The 5734-nt window shown below is 41.5% G+C and overlaps 1 long non-coding RNA gene across 4 annotated transcripts in view; it reads right to left on the bottom strand.

Annotated features, from left to right (window-relative positions):
• LOC139183165 (uncharacterized) overlaps positions 1–5734 on the bottom strand; it is an 85021-nt gene that overhangs the window by 26646 nt on the left and 52641 nt on the right. The gene's annotated exons all lie outside the window — the stretch shown is intronic.

Below are 5734 nucleotides of genomic sequence, written 5' to 3'. Positions count from 1 at the left end.
CTGAAAGAAAATAAATAAGGAAATCAAGACCCCTCCATCCAAAAATCACCACTGTTAACAGTTCTATGTATATTCTTCCAGATTTTTTCCATATATCCAAATGTATAATTTTTTGAAATAACATTGCATCATGCCATATGTACTATTTCACAACCTGCTGGCTTTTTTTCTACTTCATAATAAATTGTAGATCTCTCACTATGGCAGTTAATATACATCTACATCATTATTCCTGGTGGTACATTATATGGCACACGATTATAATTTATTTAACAATTCTCTCTTGCTGAACTCAGTGCTGGACTAGAATCTTTGTCTCTTCCCAATCCCTGCACCCAGCAACAAACTAACATAACAATTTTTGACCCACAGCTCTAACTTTGTGTGGGGGCTCCTAGGGCTTTCTCCTGAAGCTCCCCATCTCCTTGTAAGTTCCTTGTGGGTGAGACCATGATCTCCAAACATCTGAAACTCCTACAAACTGTGCAAAACTGCCAGTGGCTGACTGATACACAGCCAGCCAGCCAGCCAATTTCTTAAAGCAGTATTTGCTCTTAAATTGGGCTTCTTTCTATCAACAGTTCCCCCACCTGTGCTTTATTCCCCTCCCCGCTCACATATGTTCTAACCTGCCCTCTGTCTCTGTCTCACTTTCACTCTCCCTTCTTGTGTTCCCCTTAAGCTTACTGTGCTGACACAAACTCTAAAATTCTTCCTCTTTCTCTTCCTCTTCCTCTTCTCTTTTTCCTCTCCACACAATATACAGACCCATGTCACACCCTCACACCCACATCCTCACACACATACACATATACCCCACATGCTCTCACACACACACCTCTAGATGGAGTGTCCATCACACTCTGCATCCCTCCCTCTGTTCTTTGTCTCTCCTCTTCAGTGAAGAAAAGCCAGCCTTTAAAACATCAGACTAGGAATTCCTTGGCGGGCCAGTGGTTAAGACTCAGCACTCTCACTGCTAAGGGCCTGGATTCAATCCCTGGTTGGAGAACTAAAATACTACAAGCCACAGGGGGCAGCCAAAAAAAAGACAAACACACAGGCTGAGCAGCCCTGCTGATGATTGCCCATCTAGTTGCAATATTGTTGAGAGGCTAATTCGTTTAAACCCTAGAGCCCATGGAGTTCCTCCAGCCCTTCAAGCTGCATTGAATTTGAACTGAGAAAAGTAGAAATAAAAGGAGAAAGCAATGTTATCTTGGATCCTCGCGGTGCTAACAGGATCAGAAATTGCTGACACTTTGAGAAAGCATTTACAGGTCAATGAATGGAGACATAACTATGAGCTGGTTCAGAAGGAAATCTTCAGGTGTGTCAGGAGAATTTGAAAGAAGCCTGGAAATGACTAGGAGTTAGTTTGGAGTGCTACTACCAGCTTTCAAATGAGCATAACTGTACTTTATCTAGGTCGAAGGATTTGTCTGTGTTCTGATTAGCCGCACCTTCAGAAAAACATCAATTTCTGCTTTATTGACTATGCCAAAGCCTTTGACTGTGTGGATCACAATAAATTGTGGAAAATTCTGAAAGAGATGGGAATACCAGACCACCTGACCTGCCTCTTGAGAAACCTGTATGCAGGTCAGGAAGCAACAGTTAGAACTGGACATAGAGCAACAGACTGGTTCCAAATAGGAAAAGGAGTACGTCAAGGCTGTGTATTGTCACCCTGCTTATTTAACTCATAGGCAGAGTACATCATGAGAAATGCTGGGCTGGATGAAGCACAAGCTGGAATCAAGATTGCCGGGAGAAATCTCAATAACCTCAGATATGCAGATGACACCACCCTTATGGAAGAAAGTGAAGAAGAACTAAAAGGCCTCTTGATGAAAGTGAAAGTGGAGAGTGAAAAAGTTGGCTTAAAGCTCAACATTCAGAAAACGAAGATCATGGCATCTGATCCCATCACTTCATGGCAGATAGATGGGGAAACAGTGGAAACTGTGTCAGACTTTATTTTGGGGGGCTCCAAATCACTGCAGATGGTGATTGCAGCCGTGAAATTAAAAGACGCTTACTCCTTGGAAGGAAAGTTATGACCAACCTAGACAGCACATTGAAAAGCAGAGACATTACTTTGCCAACAAAGGTTCGTCTAGTCAAGGCTATGGTTTTTCCAGTGGTCATATATGGATGTGAGAGTTGGACTGTGAAGAAGGCTGAGCGCTGAAGAATTGATGCTTTTGAACTGTGGTGTTGGAGAAGACTCTTGAAAGTCCCTTGGATTGCAAGGAGATCCAACAAGTCCATCCTAAAGGAGATCAGTCCTGGATGTTCATTGGAAGGACTGATGCTGAAGCTGAAGCTCCAATACTATGGTCACCTCATGTGAAGAGTTGACTCACTGGAAAAGACCCTGATACTGGGAGGGATTGGGGGCAGGAGGAGAAGGGGATGACAGAGGATGAGATGGCTGGATGGCATCACCAACTCGATGGACATGAGTTTGAGTGAACTCCGGGAGTTGGTGATGGACATGGAGGCCTGGCTTGCTGTGATTCATGGGGTTGCAAAGAGTCGGACATGACTGAATGACTGAACTGACTGACTGTAAGGGTTTTCTAAAGAAAACTTCAGAGCTGTCCGTATGTGTTGTTAACTTTCTTGCCACTGTCCTCCAACAAAACAAACAACAACAACAAAAAAAGGCAAAGGAAGGGGCTTAGGTGGAAAAGGACTTATATCTACCTGATGGAGGGCAGGAACCAAAATACCCAGGTTCAAGTCCCCTCTGCTACTATTTGTTCAACCCCAGACAAGTCACTCACTTTGAATCCCAATTTCTCCATCTGTGAAATCAGAAAGTCCTTGTATCTCAAAATTCTTATGTAAACAATAGCTTTGCTTTAGGGGAAGAGAGAAGAAATAAAAAGGAAGAAAACTTGCAAAAATAAGGGACAACATCTATTTCTCAGCCAGATACAAAGCAAATAGCAAAAAGGTTGTCTGGTCACTGATGCATGGATGCTGATTCATAGAACTCAGAATCAGAAAGATGAAAACTGTGCCTAGGGGGACTATGATGGAGCCTGTAGCCATTCCCCAGAGCCTGTTTCTACCCCCTGCCCCTTTTTTTAGGTTAGAGAAACTTACTCTGACACAAACAGACACATCAAATTTTATCTGAGCATTTGACCATCCAGGTAGAACCCAAATTTCCCAGCATTGTAGACTTTGAAGATCAGGCTACAGTGGTCCATTCAGCATAGTGGTATATGAGCAGTAGTGTTGTGTGCAGTTTCTACAACCTTTCCTTAAATTTGCATGTTCTTGATTGACTTTTTCTCCCATTTCCCACCAGTTGATCAATGGTGGTGAGTGGAGCCCCCTAGGAAGCCATGTGATGAGTGCCAGAGCCTTTGTGCTAGCCTGGACCACTCAAGACTACACTTTTACATAAGAGACAAAAAGAATACTCCTACCCTGTTTAAGAGTAGACAAAGAGTTGGACACGACTGAGCGACTGAACTAACTAACTAACCCTGTTTAAGAAGCTACACTTCTGGTCTCTCTGTTACAGCAGATTAACTTTAGCCTAACCAACATGAAAGTCTTTAGGTAAAGAAGTTTTGAAATAACTATCATCAGGGGATGATAGCTTTACAGTAGTCACGTATAGATGTGAGAGTTGGCCCATAAATCAATCTGAGTGCTGAAGAATTGATGCTTTTGAACTGTGGTGTTGGAGAAGACTCTTGAGAGCCCCTTGGACTGTAAGAAGATCCAACCAGTCAATCCTAAAGGAAATCAGTCCTGAATATTCACTGGAAGGACTGATGCTGAAGCTCCAGTACTTTGGCCACCTGATGCAAAGAACTGACTCACTGGAAAAGATCCTGATGCTGACAAATATTGAAGGCAGGAAGAGAAGGGGACGACAGAGGATGAAATGGTTGGATGGCATCACTGACTCGATGGACATGAGTCTGAGCAAGCTCCAGGAGTTGGTAATGGACAGAAGCCTGGCATGCTGCAGTCCATGGGGTTGCAAGGAGTTGGACATGACTGAGTGACTGAACTGACTGATCATCAGGGGAAAAGAAACAACAGTGGGATTGTATTGAAAGAAGACACCCTATGGAGCCTAATAGTCCTGGATTTGAACCCTGATTGTTGCTTACCAGCTATGTGACCTTGAACAGATCATTTTCCCTGAGTCTGTTTCCCCATCTATAATATAGGGATATGCTGTCTTGTTTGGGATTATTGTAAAGATTAGAGGTCAAACCAATGAAGTGCCTGGTGCTTAATAAATGGTAGTTGTGATTATCATTCAAAAGGCATCACTAGAAGAGCCAATTCAAGGAGGACTGGAGTGTTGGGGTTCTTAGGAGGAAAGACGTTTTTATTATTTTCATTTGTGGGGCAATAGCTCTCAGTTTCAGAGCTGTCAGCATTCCCTAGTGCTGCCCAATGTGAGAGAGAAGGCAGTTAGTAAAGTGATTAAAAGCCCAAAGGGGAACTAGAAAAGGAAATATCGTCATATAAAGGAGTGACTTTTGTGGGGCTGGGATCAGGAGACATTTCTTTCTGGTCCTAGAATCAAAAAGAACTGTACCTAATGGGCTGTAAATTGTGTAGCTGATCAAGTCTCCCTCTTGGCCTTGACTGTTGGAAAACTGGAAGCCAGATGTGTGGGTTTACATCTGAAAACATAAAGGCTGTTAAGACAGGCCCCTTTCTATTTGCCTAATTCCTGATTTCATTTAATATCTCTAACCTGGCTTATTTTGTTTCTATTTCTCACTTCTTCTAATTTGTGTTCTCTGGTGGTATTTTGTGAATTTCTATAAGATTCTTAACATTTTTCTTGAAACAAAGGATGGAAGGATGATAAATGAGTGAAGAGAATCTTAGAAGAGAATCTTGGAAACCCTAGATTATAATTCAGTGCATATATTTTCTTTTCAACATCTCAACAACTGGTCAGTTCAACTGCCTGAATTTGATTTTGCAGTAATGAAAACTTCAGCACTTTCCATTCCATCTTTACTATTAAAATATAGTGACTTTTAAAGAGTTGCTATCTGCTTCCTTTGAGGAAGTAATACTAATATTCATAGTGTCTATGTGTGCTCAGCTACTCAGTCATGTCTTTGTAACCCCATGGACTGCATTCCACAAAGCTCCTCTGTCCATGGGATTTTCCAGTCAAGAATACTGAAGTATGTTGCTATTTCCTCCTCCAGGGGATCTTCCGGACCCAGGGATAGAACCCATGTCTCTTGCATCTCCTGTATTGGTAGGCTAATTCTTTACCACTGAGCCACCTGGAAAGCCCAATATCCATAGCAAGAGGAGGTAATATTTTTAATAAGAGAAAAGGCAACAGAAGCAAGGTAAGGGTATAAGAGCAAAATGTAATTATTCTCAGCAAACCCATATTGGTTCCAAGGGATCTTGTTAGTATTTTCTAAATACTCACAAACCATCTATATATGTGATTCTTTCAATACTCAAGACTTAACTAGTTCTGTTTTGTCAATAAAAAATGAGTTGTTCATCAAGAAAAGTGAGAAGACAGCCCACAGAATGGGAGAAAACATTTGCAAATAATGTATCTGATAAGGGATTTATATCTAGAATATATAAAAAACTTTATAATTTAATAATAAAAATATTACTAACTCATCTAAAAATAAACAAAAGATCTGAACAGATATTTGTCCAAAGATACACAAATGGCCAGTAAGCACATGACAAGATACTC

Source organism: Bos indicus, chromosome 5 (assembly GCF_029378745.1).
Source record: "Bos indicus isolate NIAB-ARS_2022 breed Sahiwal x Tharparkar chromosome 5, NIAB-ARS_B.indTharparkar_mat_pri_1.0, whole genome shotgun sequence".
NCBI lineage: Eukaryota > Metazoa > Chordata > Mammalia > Artiodactyla > Bovidae > Bos > Bos indicus.
The sequence above is the reverse complement of the archived record's forward strand: the minus strand, read 5'-3'. Positions and strand labels throughout refer to the sequence as shown.